At 41.7% G+C, this 27099-nt stretch overlaps 1 protein-coding gene across 1 annotated transcript in view; it reads left to right on the forward strand.

The window, feature by feature from the left end:
- LOC110506471 (CUGBP Elav-like family member 4) overlaps positions 1–15645 on the forward strand; it is a 192531-nt gene extending 176886 nt beyond the window's left edge. The window contains exon 13 of the mRNA XM_036963211.1: positions 11010–15645. The gene's annotated coding sequence lies outside the window, so the exon portion shown is untranslated. The remainder of the gene's footprint in view (positions 1–11009) is intronic.
- Positions 15646–27099: the final 11454 nt, after the last annotated feature.

The raw sequence follows: 27099 nt of genomic DNA on the forward strand, positions 1-27099 counted from the left end.
TAGCCAACCAGTAGCCACCAGTCACGGGGACACGTTCCCAGTTCCCACACCTGTAAGTTGAACCCATGGTGTCATTTTATTTCTGATGACGTCATGTTGTAGGACTGTGACTGCGTGAGTTGCATGTCGTGGCGTCGAGTCCTTTCTATAACTCTATCTCTATTTTATATATTTTTGGCAGCTTGTGAAGTGCAGTAAATTGATTAATTTTGATTGCTGCTAGCTGTTAGGTAAATCTGATGTGCTGATTGACTGGTTTGATCATGATCGATAATGACTTGACTTTTGACCCTTTTTGCTGTTCTGACGTGACCTTTTAGTGTTTCCTTTTTTTCTCGTGAACTTCAATGTGTATGGATATTCTGTACCTTTCTCTCTCTCTCTCTCTCTCTCTCTCTCTCTCTCTCTCTCTCTCTCTCTCTCTCTCTCTCTCAATTCAATTCAATTCAAGGGACTTTATTTGCATGTGAAACATATGTTAACATTGCCAAAGCAAGTGAAGTAGATAATAAATAAAAGTGAAATAAACAATAAAAATGACCAGTAAACATTACACTCACAGAAGATCCAAAAGAATAAAGACATTTCAAATGTCATATTATGTATATACAGTGGGGAGAACAAGTATCTGATACACTGCCAATTTTGCAGGTTTTCCTACTTACAAAGCATGTAGAGGTCTGTAATTTTTATCATAGGTACACTTCAACTGTGAGAGACGGAATCTTAAACAAAAATCCAGAAAATCAGATTGTATGATTTTTAAGTAATTAATTGGCATTTTATTGCATGACATAAGTATTTGATCACCTACCAACCAAGAATTCCGGCTCTCACAGACCTGTTAGTTTTTCTTTAAGAAGCCCTCCTGTTCTCCACTCATTACCTGTATTAACTGCACCTGTTTGAACTCGTTACCTGTATAAAAGACACCTGTCCACACACTCAATCAAACAGACTCCAAACTCTCCACAATGGCCAAGACCAGAGAGCTGTGTAAGGACATCAGGGATACAATTGTAGACCTGCACAAGGCTGGGAGGGGCTACAGGACAATAGGCAAGCAGCTTGGTGAGAAGGCAACAACTGTTGGCGCAATTATTAGAAAATGGAAGAAGTTTAAGATGACGGTCAATCACCCTCAGTCTGGGGCTCCATGCAAGATCTCACCTCGTGGGGCATCAATGATCACAAGGAAGGTGAGGGATCAGCCCAGAACTACATGGCAGGACCTGGTCAATGACCTGAAGAGAGCTGGGACCACAGTCTCAAAGAAAACCATTAGTAACACACTACGCCGTCATGGATTAAAATCCTGCAGCGCACGCAAGGTCCCCCTGCTCAAGCCAGCGCATGTCCAGGCCCGTCTGAGGTTTGCCAATGACCATCTGGATGATCCAGAGGAGGAATGGGAGAAGGTCATGTGGTCGTCTGATGAGACAAAAATATAGCTTTTTGGTCTAAACTCCACTCGCCGTGTTTGGAGGAAGAATAAGGATGAGTACAACCCCAAGAACACCATCCTAATCGTGTAGCATGGAGGTGGAAACATCTTTCTTTGGGGATGCTTTTCTGCAAAGGGGACAGGACGACTGCACCGTATTGAGGGGAGGATGGATGGGGCCATGTATCGCGAGATCTTGGCCAACAACCTCCTTCCCTCAGTAAGAGCATTGAAGGTGGGTCGTGGCTGGGTCTTCCAGCATGACAACGACCCGAAACACACAGCCAGGAAAACTAAGGAGTGGCTCCGTAAGAATCATCTCATGGTCCTGGAGTGGCCTAGCCAGTCTCCAGACCTGAACCCAATAGAAAATCTTTGGAAGGAGCTGAAAGTCCGTATTGCCCAGCGACAGCGCCGAAACCTGAAGGATCTGGAGAGGGTCTGTATGGAGGAGTGGGCCAAAAATCCCTGCTGCAGTGTGTGCAAACCTGGTCAAGAACTACAGGAAACGTATGATCTCTGTTATTGCAAACAAAGGTTTCTGTACCAAATATTAAGTTCTGCTTTTCTGATGTATCAAATACTTATGTCATGCAATAAAATGCAAATGAATTACTTATAAATCAAACAATGTGATTTTCTGGATTTTTGTTTTAGATTCCGTCTCTCACAGTTGAAGTGTACCTATGATAAAAATTACAGACCTCTACATGCTTTGTAAGTAGGAAAACCTGCAAAATCGGCAGTGTATCAAATACTTGTTCACCCCACTGTATACAGTGTTGTAACGATGTGCAAATTATTAAAGTACAAAAGGGAAAATAAATAAACATAAATATAGGTTGTATTTACAATGGTGTTTGTTCTTTACTGGTTGCACTTTTCTTGTGGCAACAGGTCACAAATTTTGCTGTTGTGATGGCACACTGTGGAATTTCATCCAGTAGATATGGGAGTTAATCAAAATTGGATTTGGTTTTGAATTCTTTGTGGATCTGTGTATTCTGAGGGAAGTGTGTCTCTTTAATATGGTCATACATTTGGCAGGAGGTTAGGAAGTGCAGCTCAAATTTCACCTCATTTTGTGGGCAGTGTGCACATAGCCTGTCTTCTCTCAAAAGCCAGGTCTGCCTACAGCGGCCTTTCTCAATAGCAAGGCTATGCTCACTGATTCTGTAAATAGTCAAAGCTTTCCTTAAGTCGGGTCATTCACAGTGGTCTGTTTAGGGCCAAATAGAATGATAGTTTACTCAGTTTTTTTGTGAACAGAGCCCCAGGACCAGCTTGCTTAGGGGCTCTTCTCCAGGTTCATCTCTCTGTAGGTGATGGCTTTGTTATGGAAAGTTTGGGAATTGCTTCCTTTTAGGTGGTTGTTGAATTTAACGTAACTTTTCTGGATTTTGATCATTTTCGGGTATCAGCCTAATTCTGCTCTGCATGCATTATTTGGTGTTTTACATTGTACAGGGAGGATATTTTTGCAGAATTCTACATGCAGTCTCAATTTGGTGTTTGATAAATTATGTGAATTCTTGGTTGGTGAGCGGACCCCAGACCTCACAACCATAAAGGGCAATGGGTTCTATAACTGAATCAATACTTTTTAGTCAGATCCTAATTGGTATGTTGAATTTTATGTTCCTTTTGATGGCATAGAAGACCCTTCTTGCCTTGTCTCTCAGATCGTTCACAGCTTTGTGGAAGTTACCTGTGGCGCTGATGTTTAGGCCAAGGTATGTATCATTGTTTGTGTGCTCTAGGGCAACAGTGTCTAGATGGAATTTGTATTTGTGGTCCTGGCGACTGGAACTTATTTGGAAAAATATTATTTTGGTCTTACTGAGATTTACTGTCAGGACCCAGGTCTGACAGAATCTGTGCAGAATATCTCCTTGGTTTGTGACAGAAGCACCAGATCATCAGCAAACAGTAGACATTTGACTTCGAATTCTGGTAGGGTCAGGCAGGGTGCTGGTATACATGTTGAAGAGGGTGGGGCTTAAGCTGCATCCCTGTCTCACGGGATTTCCACGGCCCTGTGGAAAGAAATGTGTGTGTTTTTTGCCAATTTTAACCGCAGACTTGTTGTTTGTGTACATGGATTTTATAATGTTGTACGTTTTTCCCCCAACACCACTTTCCATCAATTTGTATAGTAGAACCTCATGCCAAGTTGAGTCAAAGGGTTTTTCGAAATCAAAAAAGCACAAAAAGACTTTGCCTTCGTTTCGGATCATTTGTCTGTCAATTAAGGTGTGCAGGGTGAATATGTGGTCTGTGATATGATAATTTGGTAAAAAGCCAATTTGACATTTACTCGGTACATTGTTTTCACTGAGGAAATGTACAGGTCTGCTGTTAACGATAATGCAGAGGATTTTCCCAAGGTTGCTGTTGATGCACATCCCACAGTAGTTATTGGGGTCAAATGTGTCTCCACTTTTGTGGATTAGACCAATTCCAAATACTGGGGAAGATGCCAGAGCTAAGGATGATGTTAAAGAGTTTAAGTATAGCCAATTGGAATTTGTTGTCTGTGTATTTTATAATTTCATTGAGGATACCATCTCTCTCTCTATCGTTCTTTCTTTCTTTCTTTCTTTCTTTCTTTCTTTATCTCTCTCTCTCTCTCTCTCTCTCTCAAGGGGTGTGAATACTATATACACTGCTCAAAAAAATAAATGGAACACTAATATAACACATCTGAATGAATGAATGAAATATTCTTATTAAATACTTTTTTCTTTACATAGTTGTATGTGCTGACAACAAAATCACACAAGAATTAGCAATGGCAATCAAATTTATCAACCCATGGAGGTCTGGATTTGGAGTCACACTCAAAATTAAAGTGGAAAACCACACTACAGGCTGATCCAACTTTGATGTAATGTCCTTAAAACAAGTCAAAATGAGGCTCAGTAGTGTTTGTGGCCTCCACGTGCCTGTATGACCTCCCTACAACGCCTGGACATGCTCCTGATGAGTTGGCGGATGGTCTCCCGAGGGATCTCCTCCCAGACCTGGACTAAAGCATCCGCCAACTCCTGGACAGTCTGTGGTACAACGTGGCGTTGGTGGATGGAGCGAGACATGATGTCCCAGATTCAGGTCTGGGGAACGGGCCGGTCAGTCCATAGCATCAATGCCTTCCTCTTGCAGGAACTGCTGACACACTCCAGCCACATGAAGTCTAGCATTGTCTTGCATTAGGAGGAACCCACACCAGCATATGGTCTCACAAGGGGTCTGAGGATCTCATCTCGGTACCTAATGGCAGTCAGGCTACTTCTGGCGAGCACATGGAGGGCTGTGCGGCCCCCCAAAGAAATGCCACCCCACACCATGACTGACCCACCGCCAAACCGGTCATGCTGGAGGATGTTGCAGGCAGCAGAACGTTCTCCACGGCGTCTCCAGACTGTCACGTCTGTCACATGTGCTCAGTGTGAACCTGCTTTCATCTGTGAAGAGCACAGGGCGCCAGTGGCGAATTTGCCAATCTTGGTGTTCTCTGGCAAATGCCAAACGTCCTGCATGGTGTTGGGCTGTAAGCACAACCCCCACCTGTGGACGTCGGGCCCTCATACCACCCTCATGGAGTCTGTTTCTGATCGTTTGAGCAGACACATGCACATTTGTGTCCTGCTGGAGGTCATTTTGCAGGGCTCTGGCAGTGCTCCTCCTGCTCCTCCTTGCACAAAGGCGGAGGTAGCGGTCCTGCTGCTGGGTTGTTGCCCTCCTACGGCCTCCTCCACGTCTCCTGATGTACTGGCCTGTCACTTGGTAGCGCCTCCATGCTCTGGACACTACGCTGACAGACACAGCAAACCTTCTTGCCACATCTCGCATTGATGTTCCATCCTGGATGAGCTGCACTACCTGAGCCACTTGTGTTGGTTGTAGACTCCGTCTCATGCTACCACTAGAATGAAAGCACCGCCAGCATTCAAACGTGACCAAAACATCAGCCAGGAAGCATAGGAACTGAGAAGTGGTCTGTGGTCCCCACCTGCAGAACCACTCCTTTATTGGGGGTGTCTTGCTAAATGCCTATAATTTCCACCTGTTGTCTATTCCATTTGCACAACAGCATGTGAAATGTATTGTCAATCAGTGTTGCTTCCTAAGTGGACAGTTTGATTTCACAGAAGTGTGATTGACTTGGAGTTACATTGTGTTGTTTATATATATATATATATATATACATACAGTGTCTTCAGAAAGTATTCAAACCCATTGACTTTTTCCACATTTTGTTACAGCCTGAATCTAAAATGCATTAAATTGAGATTTTGTGTCACTGGCCTACACACAATACCCAATAATGTCAAAGTGGAGTTATCCTTTTAGAAATGTTTACAAATTAAAAACTAAAATGTCTTGAGTCAATAAGTATTCAACCCCTTTGTTATGGCAAGCCTAAATATATATGTTCAGGAGTAAAAAAGTGCTTACAAGTCACATAATACTATGCATGGACTAACTCTGCGTGTAATAATAGTGTTTAACATGAGTTTTGAATGACTACCTCATCTCTGTACCCCACACGTACAATTATCTCTGTAAGGTCCCTCAGTCGAGCAGTGAATTTCAAACACAGATTCAACCACAAACACCAGAGAGGTTTTCCAATGTCTCGCAAAGAAGGGCACCTATTGGTAGATGGGTCAAAATTTTAAAAAGCAGAGATTGAATATCTTTCACCATGGTGAAGTTATTAATTACACTTTAACCCAGTCACTACAAAGATACAGGCTTCCTTCCTGGGTCAGTTTCCAGAAAGGAAGGAAACCGCTAAGGGATTTCACCATGAGGCCAATGGTGACTTTAAAACAGTTACGGAGTTTCATGTGATAGGAGAAAACTGAGGATGGATCATTGTTGTTACTCCACAATACTAACATACAGTGCATTCGGAAAGTATTCAGACCCCTTGACTTGTTCCACATTCTGTTACATTACAACCTTATTCTAAAATTGATTAAATATATTTTTCCCTTATCAATCTACACACAATACCCCATAATGACAAAGCGAAAACAGGTTGTTTTGCAAATTTAGTGGAAATAAAAAACAGCAGTACCTTATTTACATAAGTATTCAGACTCTTTGCTATGAGACTCTAAATTGAGCTCAGGTACATCCTGTTTCCATTGATCATCCTTGAGATGTTTCTACAATTGATTGAAGTCCACCTGTGGTAAATTCAATTGATTGGACATGATTTGGAAAGGGGCACACCTGTCTATATAAGGTCCCACAGAGCAAATGTCAGAGCAAAAACCAAGCCATGAGGTCGAAGGAATTGTCCGTAGAGCTCCGAGACAGGATTGTGTCGAGACACAGATCTTGGGAAGTGTACCAAAAAATGTTTGCAGCATTGAAGGTCCCCAAGAACACAGTGGCCTCCATTATTCTTAAATGGAAGAAGTTTGGAACCACCGAGACTATTTCCTACAGCTGGCCACCTGGCCAAACTGAGCAATCATGGGAGAAGGGCCTTGGTCAGGGAGGTGGCCAAGAACCAAATGGTTACTCTGATAGAGCTCCACAGTGTGGAGATGGGAGAACCTTCCAGAAGGACAACCATCTCTGCAGCACTCAACCATTCAGGCCTGATTGGTAGAGTGGCCAGACGGAAGCCACTTCTCAGTAAAAGGCACATGACAGCCCGCTTGCGGTTTACCAAAAGGCACCTAAAGACTCTCAGACCACGAGAAACAAGTTTCTCTGGTCTGATGAAACCAAGATTGAACTCTTTGGCCTGAATGCCAAGCATCACGTCTGGAGGAAACCAGGCACCATCCCTACAGTGTAGAATGGTGGTGGCAGCATCATGCTGTGGGGATATTTTTCAGTGGCAGGGACTGGGAGAGTAGTCAGGATCGAGGGAAAGATGAATGGAGCAAAGTACAGAGACATCCTTGATGAAAACCTGCTCCAGAGCGCTCAGGACCTCAGACTGGGGCAAAGGTTCACCTTCCAACAGGACAACGACCCTAAGCACACAACCACGACAATGCAGGTGGCCCAGCCAGAGCCCGGACTTGAACCCGATCGAACATCTCTGGAGAGACCTGAAAATAGCTGTGCAGCAACGCTCCCCATCCAACCTGACAGAGCTTGAGAGGACCTGCAGAGAAGAATGGCAGAAACTCTACAAATACAGGTGTGCCAAGCTTGTAGCGTCGTAACCAAGAAGACTTGAGGCTGTAGACGTTACCAAAGGTGCTTCAACAAAGTACTGAGTAAAGCATCTAAATACTTGTGATATTGTGATATTAAATGTGATATTTTCTTTTTAATTAAATTCCTTTGTTATTATGGGGTATTGTGTGTAGATTGATGAGGGAAAAAACGATTGAATCAATTTTAGAATAAGGCTGTAACGTAACAAAATGTGGAAAAAGTCAAGGAGTCTGAATACTTTCCGAATGCACTGTAATTGACAGCGTGAAAAGAAGGAAGCCTGTACAGAATAACACTATTCCAAAACATGGATCCTGTTTGCAATAACACACTAAAGTAAAACTGCAAAAAATGTGGCAAAGAAATTAACTTTATTTCCTGAATGCAAAGCATTATGTTTGGGGCAAATCCAACACAACACATCATAGAGTACCACTCTTCATAATTTCACTTATAGTGGTGGCTGCATCATGATATGGGCATGCTTGTCATCAGCATGGACTAGTGAGTTTTTTTGTTTTGGATAAAAAGAAACGGAATAGAGCTAAATACAGGCAAAATCCAAGAGGAAACCCTGGTTCACCTTTCAGCAGGTCAATATCCTCAAACACAAGGTCAAATATACAATGGAGTTGCTTACCAAGATGACATTGAATGTTCCTGAGTGGACTAGTTACAGTTTTGATTTAAATCTTCTTTAAAATCTATTGAATAACTTGAAAATGTCTGTCTAGCAATGATCAACAACCAACTTGACAGAGCTTGAAGAATGAAACAAAAAGTGCAAATATTGTACAATCCAGGTGTGCAAAGCTCTTAGACTTACCCAGAAAGACTCACAGCTGTAATCACTACCAAAGGTGATTCTAACATATATATTGATTCAGGGTTGTGAATACCTACTGTATGCAAATGAGATATTTCTGTATTTCAACTTCAATAAATTTGCTAACATTTCTAAAAACATGTTTTCACTTTGTCATTCTGGATTATTGTGTGTAGATGGGTGAGAGAAAAAAATATTGGATTCAGACTAACATGAGAAAATATGGAATAAGTCAAGGGGTATGAATACTTTCTGAAGGCACTGTGTATGCCAACAGTGTTTTTGTAATTATTTATAATTTGTACCAACATTTCTTCACACAAGAGGGCTGATGCCCACTTTTGTTGTCATAAAACAGATTATTTGCTTAAATAACCTTTTTTTAAAGTCAATCCCCAGCTCTTTAGTTGAGTGATAGACAAGATGACCCTGGGTTTGTGCAGCCAATTAAATCTCCTCCATCCATCTATCCATCCACAAACTGTAGAGAAGCGCAGGAAAATGTTGACTCTCCTCCACTCCTCCCTGCATTTGGTCTGCACTTGGAGTACTTGGTGTGATTGTTTTGTTTGCCGAACATGAGGATAACTTCCCATGTATATATTTATGAGGGGGCTAACCAATTACATTGTGATTGCAGAGCTGCAGGCAGTGGTGTAGCCCCAAACACCCCAGCCAAACTCCACCCACAAACACACACAAACACCATCAAAAATAAATTAAAAAAACTAATACCATGAATGGGGCATCCTCTGCTTGTGTTGTTTTAGTCTGGTCTTTTCAGTATTATCATGCCCAACAATTAACTCAATGTGTTTGTAATTATTTTAGCACTGAATAGATTACTGGTGCATGCCATGTATGAGTTACTATTGTCTCATGATGAATCATCTACAAATATTTTTACTCTCTCCAAAATCTGCCAAAAATAAGCCCCATGCGTTTCTATGGGCTTATTTTGGTCCGAAGCTTGTCACCTGCCTTCCTGCCTTTGGGACAACAACTCCCATTGTTAGTGCAGAGACATGAACATCTTGTCATTATATACAGATCTCTGACTTAAGTAAGTGCAGTCTGTCTGGACAACCAGCCAGCAGGGCACTGGGTCTCTCTGGGTTTGCCTGTCTCCCCTGTGGATCAGGTTTCTCTGGGTTCGCCTGTCTCCCCTGTGGATCAGGTTTCTCTGGGTTCGCCTGTCTCCCCTGTGGATCAAGTTTCTCTGGGTTCGCCTGTCTCCTCTGTAGATCAGGTCTCTCTGGGTTTGCCGATCTCTCCTGTAACTCAGGTCTCTCTGGGTTCGCCAGTCTCCCCTGTGGCTGTGTCTCTCTCGTGAATCTCAAATTGAGAGCCACTTCAGTTGTGTGCGCATTTGTGTGAAAGTAGGTAGTTATCCATGTAGATATAAAGATGTTTTTCCAGTAGTTTGGTCTTCATCAGTTGCTTCCACTTAAAACTCCCCTCTGGAAATACAAGCTGTTATGTTTTAAATGGACTGTTTTCTCTTCTTCTGTACTGTAACTTCTATGGTAGATGCTTACTTTGAATTACTGGTGTTTTTGTATAAAAGCTGGAACATCTATAATCAGGTATCTTTGTGCAAAGGCTTATCTCTAATGGTCCTGCTTGCCTCCGCAGATATGAAATACGTTACCAGCATCTCATCTCCCGCAGTTAAGTAGCTGATCTATTATAAAATGGTAACAAGCTCATTTCTCAGGAGAAAATAACAGAACAAAGACTTGCGCTGCATATGTTCGCTCCACAAAGTCAGATATTTTTCATGTGGGCTCTGTGAGAGTGATTAGCTGTGATTTGGCTGTCTTTTTGTACCAGGATTCAGGGCCAGTACACATTAAGGATGATTGCATCCAACTGTACCTCCAGCTTATTCAACCATTGCCAAAAAGCACACAAATCCATAAAAAGTACGTATTTCATATCTACTGTTATGAAAATGAAAACATTATAGCTCTGGGTGTATTTTCCAATAGTTTTGAGTATTCATTTTTAATTTGTTCACTACACAAAAAAACGCATGAAAAGATGATCATAAACTTTTCCTCCACCTGGAGTTTTGTAATAATAATTTTTAACATCATAATATTATCATTAATGGGCTACTATTTGACCTTCAGTACATCCCTTCGTCTTTGGCGTCCCCCTTCCCTCGGTTGTCATTGGGATTTTTTACAATTATTATCACAAATGATCAGAAAATACTATTAACAGAGGAATTAACAGAGATGACAGGCTAACGTTTAGTAAAATAATTGTTTTGAGTCGAGAGTAAAGTTGCTTTAAATACCTACCGCCTTTGGATTAGAGCTGTCACAGCATACATGACTGTTCCTTATGGTAAAACACAAGCCCTCCACCTTCAGCCCACTTCTTTCTAGATCTGATAGACATCCTCCTTCTTTTCCTTTGTCTGTTTTCCATTCTGTTAGCTGTGCCTGTCAGTGTGCTAAACCAGGCAGGAGCCAGCACCCTGAACAAGACCCCTGTGCCCTCGCCTCACTGAATCTGCTCTCTCTCTCTCTCTTACAGGATGAAGGGCCACAACACCTTATTTCCACAAGTGCAGTATAAAGTACAAAGACTTCTTGCTCTGCTACATATCATGAAAGAAGGGTGGTCCCTTGATTCTGCTGGAAGAATAGCTGGAGAAGATTGGGTGACTGAGGAGAAGGAACCCGGAGATTCTTTTTTTTTTTTTTTTAGCAAATGCCTCTTTTCCCTGTTTTGCTTTGGCGTCTGTGGAAGAGGATTTTTTGCAGAGACCAACTTTTTGCTGCTGTTTTTTAAACAAGATGGAAAACCTTTATAGACACATTATGCTCAAAGCATGCAAACTGACACCGATATATATAGACATGAACACACTCTTATCAAACACACATGCATACATACAGGCCAACACACACACACACACACACACACACACACACACACACACACACACACACACACACACACACACACACACATGCACACACATGCACACACACACACACACACATATTCTCTCAGACATCCTACAGTGTACATACCTGTATGTGCATTTGCCAACTTAAACATACACGCGGACAGACAGACACACACATAAACACACACACATATACACACACCAGCCTGCTGCCATTTTGGTTTTCGTGCCTACACAGGTGATGTGCTCTGTGACAGGGTGAGCTCTGAGGAAAGAAGAAGAGAAATGGAGAATCCAGGAGAATTTACATGCATCATTCCTTAGGAAATAGGGACCAAAGGACTTAACGCTTTTTAAAATAATATAAATATATATACATATATATATATATATATATATATTTAAAAAAAACTCTTACCTTGTAGCTGCAAGTATTACAATTTAATAGTAGTCAAAATAAATCATTAAATCAATATCCAGTGGCCTAAGTAAGAATAAAAAGATAAAGGAAATAATGTATACATTGAAAAAAAGACAAGGAAACGTAGTAAAGGGACTGATTATTATGTTCTGGTTGCTGTTTTGCCACCAGTTAGTAGATTAGAAAATGTAGAATACTAGAAAAGTAGATTTGCTCTTTTTTGCTGTTGTTTTTTTAAAGAAAAAAATACTTGAACTTGTAAAGTAAGGGGGAGGGATGAAAAAGAAAAAATGATTCATTTTGTCTGTCCCGTCCCAGTGGGCTTTGGGGCATTGGGGTCTCTCTCTTGGATGTTACGGTCGGGCCGCTGGACATGTTCCTCATCATGGTGTACAACTCAAACTCACTCACAGCACTATCTGACAGCTATAAAGGAACTGTTTTTGAGAAGAGGGGGAAGAAGAAGAGAAAAGACAGATGGACCTTCCGAGTGTCTGTGCTGGACAGGGTGCAGATATGAGAGGCTTATTTCCCACAAGCTTTTGTGTTCAAGCGACAATCCACTGTAAAAAACCAAGCAAATCGGACATGGTGTGTTCTTTTCTTTTGACCTCTATTATTACGACAGGGAGTGTGCTATTATAAAAGTTATTAAAGAAATGCATAAAGAGAAGCTTCTGAAAATGAGATGGACTAATGGACAAAAATTAAGGCAAGCAGAGAAGAAAATTATTGAGTTGATAGCTACTGAAACTGCCAAAAGAGTGGACTCAACAGTATAACAATGAATTGGCTATCGTGGCGTTTGAGTGAACGAAAAAAATAGACCCATTAAAAATAACCATGTTATAGGCAAGAGGGAGAAAGAGAGAGAGGGACAGGGATATTTATGTCCGCTGAAGCCGTTCTGAAGCTCTGGTGAGATTGAGAAACATCGCCTCATCTCCCCGGCTGCAGAACAGAAACAAGCAGAACTTGCTCTGAAAGACACACTAGATTTATCGATGGCAAAACAGTGGAAGCTTTTAGAGCTCATTTAACTTTGTCGTATATAATGTACATGCCACTGTTAACATGTCCCCTCCCTGACCTGCTTTTTTTCAAATATTATATAATGAGCCTGTGGAAAAACCTACCTATCCGACTCAACCTAACCTAACACAGTCTGAATTACAGCCATACCACAGTCATCATTCAGCTCCTCCCTGCCAATCCATGCCTAGCAGAACACAGCTCTGAACTCTTAACTTGTCAGGCTTTGACTTAGTGTCCACGAGACCCTTTATTTGGACTATTTTACAGTGGTGGATGCAGCTGGCCCCTCTATGAAAACCAGATCAATATGTTTGCTATGAGTCTCGAGGAAGGATAAGATGGCAAGTCATTCACTGTCCACACTTCCTCAAGTTCTCTCAGTAGAACACCAGCTCTCCCCCTCCCTCACAACGCCCTGAGAGCTGACTGAAGGCATATGGAGGGGGAGGTAGAGCTGGACAGGGAAGAGAAGGGGAGAGGAAAGTGGGAGAAGTCAACAGCCAAACCCTGATCTCTGAGCTCTACTCCACGCCAGCATGTCCAACCTCGTCTTACTTTATCCTTTAAAGTGATGCTTCTTGGAGTTTTCCCCCGGGGACCGAAGCCACAGCAAGCGCAGCCTCCAGGTATCTGTGCTGGCTTGCTCTTGGGGAATGGGATTGAAGGGTTGATAAGGAATCACTTGGCATGTATTAGGTACCTGCTGCCTTCTGTCCAGCCTGTGTCTGTTTACCTCTGGGACTTGCTCTCCAAAGCAGAGCGGACGCATTCCAAGTCACTGACTGAAAGCCCTGCCTGCCTGCCTGCCTGCCTGCATCACACAAGAGACATCAAGACACATGACATTCATTCTCTTTCTCCCAGCTGCTTAAATACAACACAATGCCACTCTTTTCTGTGAGCGAAAAGCTCTTGGATTTGTCTTGATTTGTATCCTTGTTTTTATCATACCACATTACTGTAATGAATGTTAGCTTCTGACTTTGTGTTTGTGTTCCTCTGCTATGAATAGACACTGTTCTGTTCCATCATGCCTTCCAGAACCCCAACCTAGCTGTTCAGCTGTTCCCCTGGAACAATGTTTCAAACCAACTTGCAGTTCAGTGTTTGGCTTCAGTCGCCTTCGATTATCTCTTCCTCCGTATTAGACGTGCTACTTCACCTTTCCCTCTAATCACGTTGTAATAGTGAGGCTCTATACATTAACACCAACCAAGTGAAAAGTCATCTGCATAATCACCTGGACCAAATGACAGTGGGGATGGTCCCTTGAATGCTCTGTGATGACAGAAGGTAGATTAGAGAGAATTATGTTTGTAGCGGCTCCCTGGCAAGGATGCCGACAGCTGACCTGGCACCGATATCACCGCAGCCGTATTTATGATGGAGATGAGATCCAGGAAGCAGGATGAAACCCTCCATGTCAAAGCTACTCTGGGTATTAATGTTGGATATTTGATTGGCGTGGGTATAGATTATATTGAAGATAAGGCAAAAGAGACCCGGTTTGAAATATTGCTCCAGGCACAAAAGGTACTGAACAATAGCAGGTTGAAATGGTTAGCAGACAACCAACTCTTCCGTTTAAAAACCCTCAGTTCCTCCGTTGCAGCTGCCTGCCGGGTGGCCTGTGCTATTGTACTTCAGCTTTCAGCACTTAATTGTGTCTCAACAATCTCCTCAGAGGCCGCCATTTTCCACAAAACAACCAGCTCTAAAAATGTTGTCTTTTTCACGGCAGTATTGCAGTCGGGACACCTGCAAAGCACAGAATATTGTTCAGAACTGTAGGAGCACAGTAGTTATTTTGAATCAAAACGATGCCCATTGAAAAAACAGTGCCAGCTTTGGTCATGGGTTGTCGCAACTTGCCTTCAAAAACAGTAAAAACACTCAACCTTTAGTTGTTATGAAGTCAGCCAAACATGTAGGAACTAGGAAGCCACATGAATTAATGTGAAGTAGGTCAATATGAATGCATGTTCTTCACAGCAGCCCTTTTGTGCTCATTATTTATGTAATGCTGAATTAATCAATAGGAAACCTAATGTTCCGTGAGCGATGAAATCTCCTATGCTTGTCTCTCTGCCGCTTCAAAAGCACCTCCTGCAAGACTAGTCCCATTAGCCTCACCATGAGCCCTCTGATGGCTCCTACACCAGATAAATGCTGCATACCCCTACAGTCAACTTAGAGCAAGGTTAGGTTCAGCCTAGGTCCAATCCCCTGCCCAGTCTTATATTCCCTGCTTGGCTAACGTGCTACGCTCGTATAGCCTTTCTGTTGCACCAGGGAGCTGCAGAAACATGCTTGGGAAGGCTAGATTAGACAATGTTAAATCAGGGAGCTGTTTGAACGAGGGTACTCTTATTGCTCTTCTACACAGGGGAGGAAGGTTATTAGTGTGACATGCAGTGAAAACAGAAATAGCTGTAGTGAAGCCAGGCTCTGGAACATCAGAAATGAGAAGTGGGTTTTATATCCTTCTTTTACTGACTCCAGAAGGCTGCCAACTCAGCCCATCTCAGCTCAGATCTGGCCCTGTCTGGCCTTAAGTCAGGCTGTCTGGAGAATGTTAACTTAGGGGTGACTCGCCTTACGCAGGACTGAAATCCACCCACTCATGTTCAGATGAGAATATTTAGATTGACATTATAGGTTATTGATGTTGTTAGTTCAACTCACTTTATGTCTGTTTGGAAACATAGTACCAGTCAAAAGTTTGGACACGCCTGCTCATTCAAGGGTTTTTCTTTATTTTTACTATATTCTACATTGTAGAATAATAGTGAAGGCATCAAAACTATAAAATAACACATATGGAATCATGTAGTGACCAAAAAAGTGTTAAACAAATCAAAATATATTTTAGATTTTAGGTTCTTCAAAGTAGCCACCCATTGCCTTGATGACAGCTTTGCACACTCTTGGCATTCTCTCAACCAGCTTCACCTGGAATGCTTTTCCAACAGTCTTGGAGGAGTTCCCACATATTCTGAGCACTTGTGGGCTGCTTTTCCTTAACTATGCGGTCCAACTCATCCCAAACCATCTTAATTGGGTTGAGGTCGGGGGATTGTGGAGGCCAGGTCATCTGATGCAGCACCATCACTCTCCTTCTTGGTCAAATAGCCCTTACACAGCCTGGAGGTGTGTTGGGTCATTGTACTGTTGAAAAACAAATGATAGTCCCACTTAGTGCAAACAAGATGGGATGGCGTATCGCTGTAGAATACTGTGATAGCCATGCTGCTTAAGTGTGCCTTGAATTCTAAATAAATCCCAGACAGTGTCACCAGTAAAGCACCCCCACACCATCACATCTCCTCCTCCATGCTTCACAGTGGGAACTACACATGCAGATATCATCCGTTCACCTACTCTGCGTCTCACAAAGACACGGTGGTTAGAACAAAATCTCAAATTTGGTCTCATCAGACCAAAACACAGATTTCCACCGGTCTAATGATGATTGCACGTGTTTCTTGGCCCAAGCAAGTCTCTTCTTATTATTTATGTCCTTTAGTAGTGGTTTCTTTGCAGCAAGGCCTGATTTACACAGTCTCCTCTGAACAGTTGATGTTGAGTTGTGTCTGTTACTTGAACTCTGTGAAGCATTTAATTGGGCTGCAATTTCTGAGGCTGGAACTCTAATGAACTTATCCTCTGCAGCAGACGTAACTCTGGGTCTTCATTTTCCTGTGTCTGTCCTCATGAGAGCCAGTTTCATCATAGTGCTTGATGGTTTTTGTAACTGCACTTGAATAAACTTTCAACGCTCTTGAAATGTTCCATAATGACTGACCTTCATGTCTTAAAGTAATGATGGAATCATTTCTCTTTGCTTATTTGAGCTGTTCTTGCCATAAAATGGATTTGGTATTTTACCAAATAGGGCTATCTTCTGTTTACCACCCCTACCTTGTCACAACACAACTGATTGGTTCAAACGCATTAAGAAGGAAAGAAATTCCACAAATGAACTTTTAACAAGGCACACCTGTTAATTGAAAGGCATTCCAGGTGACTACCTCATGAAGATGGTTAAGAGAATGCCAAGCATGTGCAAAGCTGTCATCAAGGCAAAAGGTGGCTACTTTGAAGAATCTCAAATATAAATATATTTTGATTTGTTTATCACTTTTTTGGTTACTTAATGATTCCATATGTGTTATTTCATAGTTTTGATGTCTTCACTATTATTCTACAATGTAGATAAAAGTACAAATAAAGAAAAACCCTTGAATGAGCAGGTGTGTCCAAACTTTTGACTGGTACTGTATGTAAAATATAATATAACAAAAACATATTTATGGTCATGTCAACGGTCACTGTAATGTCTGACCTTCTCATGTAACATTAGCACCTGTGAGGCAGTTATTCACATTTCTTAACCTCTGGTTATTCTGCCTCCTCTACTGGCTCTAGTTATAATACCTTCCTAGTTTGCATTCCATAAAGTCTGTCCTCATGAGGAGTTAGAAACCTCAGAGCTCCGAGGCTGACAGAGGGGCAGGGTAACCTATCCTAAGAGCCGAATAGGTTGACTAAGAGGCTAGTTAACCAATCATCTGAGCTCTGAAGCTGGTGGATGGGTTGAATAACCAATCCTAGTGGGCGAAGAGAGATCTGCCTAGCATGTCTAGCAGACCCCAGCCCCTGGGTGTAGAGAACACTCACCCTAAAATAGCAGTGATTGTCAAGGAAAGGAAGTGAAATGTAATTGACTGAAAGTGGAGAGATAATTAAAGGAACCTGTTGGACAGGAGGGAGAAATTAATGGCTCTCATTTAATAGCTGCTTTGGGAGAAGAGGAGAGCTTTTCCGTCATCTCGCTTAGGTAACGCAAAAAGGGGTTTTCGCCGTGGAAATGGGATTTTAGCTGAGAGGGGAAGTGAAGTGGGTTTGGAGGGGGGGATGCGTGTTAAACTGAAACTCCACAAAGTCACTTCGATACTCAGGGCATCAGGCGCTATGATGTCATGATTAGTGGAAACTTTCAGAGCCTTGCCTTCCCCATGGGCCCTGCCTGCCTTGTCAGGCTAGGGAGGAATAAGAGCTGCGTATTCACCCAGAGGCAGAGAGTATGGTGGGAGCTGGGGGAGCATGTTGGACCTCTGCCAGGGTAGCTGAAGGAGCCAGAGACAGAATCACACTGTCAGTCAGTCAGGGGGAGTGTTGTCTGTCATTGAAACATTAATGCCTTGGATCCATCGAGTCATCGTGCAATTTTAAAAGACACTAAAAGGAAGACCTTGATCCTATCATAAACAACATAAAGAGCAGTCAATCACAGAAAAGTGTGGGATCATGTTTGACAACAAAGCTGGAGATTCGAATCAAAGTGATGGAGACAGAATTTTTTATTCCTTCATGTAAATAATTGAACACAAACAAATGAGTCAGGAAGTAAGAACTGTACAGTAGAGAGGTCTGTCTATAGTAGTCGCCTGGCTGTGTGGACATTGATGTCACTATAAAACGTATCCACAGCAGTGCAGGGAATCTTTGGAGAGGGTGGGATATTTTAACCTTTTGGCCTTTTGGTTACTGAGTAAATATGAATGAATATGCACTATACACTCAGCTGAACACCACCCTACATAACAGGGAGAAGATAGCAGAGATCTGATTCTAGATGATTTAGTAGGGCTTCAATTCCAGCCTGGAGCAATCCATTAATTAGGTTTATACTGACACATCATGATATTTCTGACAGTTGAAAGATTGCCTGCGCACTAGCTAATTGGATTAGTCCAATCGGAGCTGATGAGACTGATATATGTGACCTCAAAGACGTGAAGAGTTCCCGCCCCTCAGTCTGCTCCGTGCCATGCAGAGGAGCAGGTGATAGTGATAGCAGCCGTTAGTTCGCTAGTCGCTAGCTAGCTAGCTTGCCACCGGGGCTGGGCGGCGCCCGCCAGTCACCGCTATACTCCACAGCTCCACGGTTATGGGCAGGTGGTGGTGAGGGGTTGCCAGATTGGAGCTGAAAACATATTTACACATTATCCAAACACAGAACACATGTGTATGATGAGAAAAAGAGAGGGCCAGGTGAGCCGGATGCACTGATACTAGAATGAATGACTACCCTGCAGATCTCCCGGCCTCTGTGGCCTGCCCCTGCCTCTGCTCTCCTTACGGCCCGAGTACACAGCTGCCTGCGGTACTCCTGTACATATTACATAGCTTATTTTTTAATTCTGTTAAGGCTTCTTTATAGACGACCGTACAATAAATCATGTTGAAAAAAAAGAAAGAAATAGTTAATATATTTCACTGACTACGAGAAGGAAACTATGAAATCATTTATCAAAAACAGTAGGGAATTTTTGTTTTTCTTGTATATTGAAGCACTGATGTTAAAATGGATTTTATATTAATGTTGGTAAATGGTTCTTTTTTTCCATTATCTTATGTTTTCTGTTTTGTTATCTGCTGAAGCTGGGATGGACCCATTGTCTCAAGGTTTATTCTGATATGCTTTGAAGATACATGTTGAAGGGACTTTTTGCTACACAATCCCCGTATGGAATTACTTGTAAATGGGCAAGTTTAAAGACATGCTGTTGACAGAAAGCTCTTACATTCAGTACAAGACTTAGAAACTGGACTGTAAAAGATGATAAAAGGTCATGGGGATTCATAAAGATGAAGCCATTGCACAACACAATTTCGAGAGGACGCATCGGCTGTAAGTAACGTTCAAAAGGATTTCATTGTCGACCTTCTGTTCTTTAGGAAAACCTCAGAACATTTGTTGTCAGATTTGTTTTGAAAAATAAGCTGTCATTTACCGTGATCATTGTCTTTTAGCCATACATTTCTCTTTTGTTTGATCATTTCTTTCTTCATCTTGAATTCAGTTTTTTTTTCTAGAAAAAGAATCAGAGACATCTCTTTTATTGTCATCTTTTCTGTATGCGGGAAGTTTCTCTCAGACATAATTTCTTAAGAGCTATTTCAACATTACTGGACAAACTTGTATATAACAACTGTGGTTGACTCCAACACCACTGAAGAAAATGTGCCACTAACAGATTAAAAGTTCCACAACACTGTTTTGGTCTAGTCAGGTCAACCCATGGCCTTGACACCAAACTGATCAAGAGAGGGAAGTCTGCCTTAAAACACATTCATTCTCTCTGGCAGTATTACCTTAAAAAACGTATCACATACATTGCATTCTGGGGATGCCAATGCTAGTTCTTTACCTTTGTTCGCAAACATGCTCTGGTTTTTCCTTGCTGACATGATGAGTTTCTGTTTAATTGAAATGCAGCTGTCAGTTGTAAAGATTGCCTTGTGTCAGTTTTGCCTCAATCCCACTTCTGACACCAATAAGTACGGGGTCATACAGTACAGTTCCATTTCCATCGGTTACATGGACCAAATGTTACCACATGAAACCAACAGAGCAGAGTTGCCCTAATCAAACATGAAATGAGAGCCTTTGTGCAACCATTAAGATATAAAGGAAAGCGAAAATCATCCACTGTACTTTGCTTCATGAGACATTACATTCCCAGCTTCTCTCTCGCATTTCATCCACTTGATTTTACTTCTGTCAGACATATAAAACATGTAATTTTATGTATTTTATTATAATTTATTTTAGGTACTTGTTAGCTGATTTATTTATATTTTAGATATAATTGTATATCTTTCTCATTTTTACTTGAACAAAGTTAGTTGATTATCCCTATTTTCTCAAAACAGAACTGTAATTTGACTTAGTGTTGGCACGGGTCTGTTTTCCCTAATTCGGGGTGGTTTCTCCCATAGTGCTCCTGAACTGTAGTTCTCTAGTTCATTATATTCTGCTTAGACTAAAATAAAGCACAGTCCTGTAGAAGATTGAGCCTGCATTGTCCTCCTTTTATTGATTCAATAATTTACAATCAACTAAAGTCTGCTGAACTTGGAAGAGCATGCCATGACATGGCCTTGGTCGGTAGAGCTGTAAAACATCTTGTGGTGCCTTCTGTCATTTGATATATATACGCAGAATGCATTTAGAATGTGTCATTGTATTAATTGAGATAATAGTGCTAACCATATCTGAATACCAAATTAGATGAGAAGGTTAGTAGAAAATCGTTTAAAAAGGACGAATAATGCATAATAAATGGGACGGAGATTGGGAGTGGGAGGGGAATCATTTGTGAATTGATGAACCTGAAATGGATATTCCATCGACCTCTGAGGTGTAACAGTTGAAACAAACCAAGGTGCACGAGGGATTTTTGTGAGTTGGCATCTGACTAATAAGAAGTAAAAGATCAATAGACGAATCAATGAATTTGATCTCGTAGACCATAATAACAAAGGAAAAGGAAGGAAGGAAATATTTGTAGTGCAGACAGAGGCTTCAGTAACGTTGAGCCTGTCTGTGGTTAACTAAGTGACCTTCTTATGGACCAACTCACCTCCGCTTTCGTTAACCCTAAACAGTGAGGACACCAGCCATGACACATCACATGTCACAGCCCAGTTCAAAAGTTACACTCAGTTGGGCCAAATACGATTTTACTCTTTATTTTGAGTATCTCTGGTTGGACAGCACAACATCCCAGAATAGAGTATGTCACCCAAGGGATTTCAATGACCACATAGTCCCCACAGACACTAAAGATGTATCTTCTTTATTTGTCCCCCGGTACAAAGAGAATAGTATCGGTGTGGAAACAGATTTATAGTGGTTAAATCTGCAGACGATAAAAAAGCAAAAGGCCCAGTTGGGACAGTAACTCGTAGCCATCACATGGTGACTCCTGGTCTGTGTCCCTGGAGACTTCCTCATTGTGCTGCCGACAGTCCATGATTCCTCATGACAAACTGGATGGGTCCTCGATGTGAGTCTTTGCAGAATTATTTCTGCCTTTTTGATTGTGTCTCTCTCCTACCCCTGAGATTTCACAGTGTTGCCTCTGAGCTATAAGCTTCTGCAGCTAGCTACCACTGTCGATACTCAATCTGTCCTGTTTCCCCTAAAGCCAATGAAACACAGCTAACAGGCTTTTGGTTGTTTGTTTTCGGCGAAGGAGGGGTGTGGGTAAAAGAAGATAGAATACTACAAGAACACTTCCCATCTGTACTCTTCAGAGTGTAGAATACCAATTAAAGACTGGTTGAAGATGTACAAAAATACATTTAAAAAGCTGTTATGGGGGAGATAATAAAAGAGATGGATGTTTTTATGTTTGGTTGTGTACTATTATGAGAAAGGGTCAGATTGTTTCAACAATGTTACTTCGAAATTCCTCTGAATGGTTATCCTCAATTAAGAGATCCCCACGTTTTCAAGCAGGAGAGGTGTGGTGAGTTCTCCCCGTTCTCTCAACCTTACAGCTCTTCAGTTCCCTCTTTTGTATGAGGGTGACACACACCTACTTCTCTGATAAGTGAGAAGTTCACACTTGGTAGGTGCTGTGTGTTGATACAGTCTGGAGTCCCAATTAGAGGTGAGAGAGAAAAAAAATAGGTAATTGCTCAAATAGTTTTTAAAAAACATCCAGTTGATCCTGCATCCCGCTTACACAGGTATGCTAATAAGGATTTCATACACTGTAAAAAAATAAAAAATAAAAAATCCTGTTGTTTTTACAATAACTTACTGGCAGCCAGGTACCTGTAAGTTACTGTAGAAAAAAAGTACAGTATGTTACCATACATTCCATAGAAACTACAGTAATGTACTGCTAAACTAAAGTTTATTTGGAACTTACAGTAGCAAACCTTTTTGTACAGTAACTTACAAGTAACTGTCTGCCAGTAAGTTACCGTAAAAACAACACTACTTTTTTTTTTTACAGTGTAACTACGTTGTTTTGTCTACGTCGTAGTATGTTGTAATATTCACCATAATAATGTTATTATTGAATAATATTGACTTATTATTGGTCATTTAGCATGCATTTAGCATATGATGTTAATGATCCATCAATGTATCGTTTTCTCCATTAGGGCTCCCAAGGATGCCACCCTGGCGACTTCAACCAGGCCTATTATCGTGTCCTTGTAATGGGTAACATGTTGGAAACACTAAGCATAGGCTATGCCACTCAAAAGCCTCTATTTGTTCACAATAGTCTATTCAAGGCTGAGATCAGTCTAGAATAACTCCCAGCCCTCTATAATCCCCTGTAAAGTACCAGTTGCTTTGTGCATCATTCTGTCCCTGGAGGGGTCTCTAAAATGACAGGAGAAAGCTCTCTGCGTTTTCGATTCCATCCCCCTTAACATGTAGATTCTGAAATAACAAAGGCTTATAACTAAATGGAAGTCTAGAGTGGACCCTGGGTAAGCATAGCTGCCCAATCATTTTAATCCTATTTTGTTTTACAAAAGCTTAATCAATATCTAATCAAGGAGAACACAGCGTTGCCGTCTCTTACAGAGCTCTTTGTTGTTAGAGGTGAGGTTTCCATGGTGACTGGCCAGGTGTGGAGAGCTTAGGCCTGTGCTGGTATTAGACAAAAAATGAAGAAGCATTGATGAGACTTGACGATGTTGGGATTGAAAGGGGGAGATAATTAAAGAGAAGGATGCAGCAACAGCCAGCGAGGGGCTCGGTATAGATCTAGACGGACAGGTGGACATGCATGCTTAAACCATTATGTCCACTCTGCTTTTCAATAGGATAGAAATAACAACGGACATGAATATGAAAGTACAGGTTTTATACAGAGGAGCTGTTAATTTATATACAGTAATATCAGGCCAGTCTAGACGATTCTGGTTTATTTCGGCATATTCTAAATGGTGAAATTATGGCATGAGTTGTCATTTTATTTCCATAGTAATTTCCTACCGTCCACTACGGGCAACACCACTACCAATTACCATCTTCTGTAGCTAGGGATGGGTTAAACTACAAGCTATAGCTCTGCGGATCGCGGGTTCTATGCCAGTGTTCAATCCCTCTTGTTTTGTCATTTAAATGTCCTGTTTTAACCATATCCCAAACCTTAACCCTTACCTTAACCGCTCTGAATTAATACCTACATTTAACCGTTGAGGTTAACAATATCCCAAACCTTAACCCTTACCTTAACCGCTCTGAATTAATACCTACATTTAACCGTTGAGGTTAACAATATCCCAAACCTTAACCCTTACCTTAACCGCTCTGAATTAATACCTACATTTAACCGTTGAGGTTAACAATATCCCAAACCTTAACCCTTACCTTAACCGCTCTGAATTAATACCTACATTTAACCGTTGAGGTTAACAATATCCCAAACCTTAACCCTTACCTTAACCGCTCTGAATTAATACCTACATTTAACCGTTGAGGTTAACAATATCCCAAACCTTAACCCTTACCTTAACCGCTCTGAATTAATACCTGCATTTAACCGTTGAGGTTAACAATATCCCAAACCTTAACCCTTACCTTAACCACACCAAATTAATACCTACATTTAACCGTTGAGGTTAACAATATCCCAAACCTTAACCCTTACCTTATCCACTCCGAATGAATACCTAAGCTTAACCGTCAAGGTTAGTTTGACTGACAGTTTATACTATATGCCATAATTAAAAAGGCAACATACGACATAATCTACATGCGGCACCACAGGAGGCCCCACATGCCATAATTAAAACGGCCAGCCATGCCATATCTCTGTTGCTGCAGTTATGGAGAGGTATGGTGTTTTCTTTGTGTTTCTTAATATGCTTTTATTGTTGCTCAAATTATGTTCACCAAGCAGTCATCAAGATGGAAAACAACTTCTCTCTATCTCCACCTCAATTTGCATTAGATCTCCACCCAATCCTTTTGTGTCAAAGTTTACAGTCATCTGCAGTGGCAGTGTCAGTGTCACCTCCTCCAAATGTCACCAATGGCAGTCAGAGCCACTCTGTGTCAAAACTAATTTCTCTTTTGTCTCAGGTAATAAAGATGGGGGGGGAAGCATGTACTGTATGCATACACACACCCACAGACTCACTATGCCTCTAAGTACCTGTCACTTTCCTTCTCCGTCACTCTCTTTTCATCTCTTTCTTTCTTTGCAACAGGGCTTCCAAAGGAAAACTGTGACTAAATGGGGGTAATACAAATTAGAAATTGATATCCAAGCCCATTTAGTGCTTTTCATCTAGCACTTTTTTCAATAGAAATAATTATACATTAGGGGTCATTTGTCATTTTGGATGAAGAAAATTGTTTGAGCAAATCTGTAAGGTCTGGGGTTTGGATCATCACTAATGACACCATTATTTTTTCACTGCGTTAGCCATACAGCTGAACACATTACGCTTGCTGGTTCATTCCAAATCTTGGTCACTAACTCAGTTTTACACCAGTGGACCTTATTCATAAAATCCCCCCATCTCTATCCCCTAGGTAATATTTTACAAGGTTCTACATTTCTTTTGAATTTATGTGATTTGCAATTGCAGAGTTTCCATAAATACAAGATGAAATGTGCATACAGAGAGACCATGCTCCAACCCCCCATTTTTATATCTCAATCTTTCTCTCATTTCAGGGTAACTCACAGGGTGGTAAAAACACAACGATAAAATATAAAACAGAGTGAGTGCAAAAGGTTTGAGCACAACGGACCAAGTACATCTGACTCATTAAACCCCGCCCCCCCTCCCTGACGATGATGTCACTCTCAAGCACGGTGGCGCTCCAGAGGGATGTGGCCAACGTGAACGTCGATGGTCCACGTGCTTCCTGCTTTTATAGCCCTTGAATCATTCAGCCCCAGTAAGTCCAGTGAACATCGGTCCTCTCCTCTCTGGCCGACCGTCTCAGCGAGCCCCGCTGGTCCCAGAGAGAACTGTCTGTCAACAACTGATTAACACTTGAGACAATAGGTCATTAAAGTGCCTCTCCAATCAATGAGTCCAATCGAGTAATCAAGCCGGAGATTGAATGAACCCAGACTAGCCTGAAGCCCGGTGGGAGAACAGGGCCTTTAATCAGTATTGGAGAGGTAAAGCTGCTTTTCTTTCTTCTCTAGATGTAAGCAGAATAAACCAAAACCCAACCACCTGGCCGCATTGGTCCTCTGGCTCGCTACGAAGCCGATACATCCCACTACCCCTCCCTCAGGCCCACCCTGGCCCAGTCCAGTCCCCAACCTCTCACTTGTATTCAGGATAGTCTTTGTTCAAATCTCTCTTGGTATTTGGTGGGTCAGTGGCATTTAACCTGCCACTGTTCAGCTGTGACATTGAATCTATTTTCATAAATCACACTGAGGCTTCATTATTCTCTAATTATCCTGCTTTAATCACACAGACTGATTTACACACACACACACTCATAAACAGTCATACGCTGGGGGAAATTGCAAACACACACACACACAATAGTCCACATGAGGGACAGTGTGTCTTAGGGACAGACAGGACATTTCCACGGCAGGCGGTGGAGTTACTCTGTCTGTCCTCTTGTCTGCCTGTTGATGGCTGAGCTGAGAGGCCAGAGCGTTACAATGACACAGGACAAGAGGGATCAGGCGTTATCATCCAAAACAACCCAAACGCTCCCCCACCGTTGCTTCACAGCTTCCAGCTGCTTGTTTGTTTGTTTGCGGTGTCAGTATGGATGCCGTTTGTCTTTTCAATCAATGCACGTTTTCCTCTGAAAAAAGGCCTCCGCCGTTTGAAGGGCAAGGAAATGGGTAGGGAAGGAAGACCTCGGTGACAAGGGCGGGGCTGTGCGGTCTTAGTCATACATGTCTTTTACAATGATTATTTTGGAAGTAAGTACACAGATCAGATGTCTTTATGTGATTAATCATATCTTTAATATTATCTGCCAAAAAATCTAGGTAGGATCATTGACTATTAATATTATACTTCTAAATTCTGTCTTTCTACTGTGTTACAGTAATTCAATAGGAATAAAGATATACCAACTACAGTAATACCCCAGTACAGCTCAGACAGTGGTTATTTCTCCTTGGATTAGAACTCATGATGCAGCGGTTCACAAAGGTCACAGCACTAGAGGAAGTGTGTCTAATTCTGCTTTCTGAGTGGGTCTCATAAGGAGCTAGGCAGACTATGCCTGCTAATAGACCTGCAAAGAGAATGATGCAACTCCGAGGCAACGCTTTACTTTGCCCTTGTATCCACCGTGTGTATCCAGGAGCATGCTCGACTACAGACTACCAAATCATCTGATTGGCCGGTTTACCTTTAGAAACGATCTTACTGGTCTACTGTAGTGTGAGACGGTTGTTAGCCAAAGTAGAAGATTATTAAAGTGTATTTTA

This window comes from Oncorhynchus mykiss, chromosome 26 (assembly GCF_013265735.2).
Source record: "Oncorhynchus mykiss isolate Arlee chromosome 26, USDA_OmykA_1.1, whole genome shotgun sequence".
Lineage (NCBI taxonomy): Eukaryota > Metazoa > Chordata > Actinopteri > Salmoniformes > Salmonidae > Oncorhynchus > Oncorhynchus mykiss.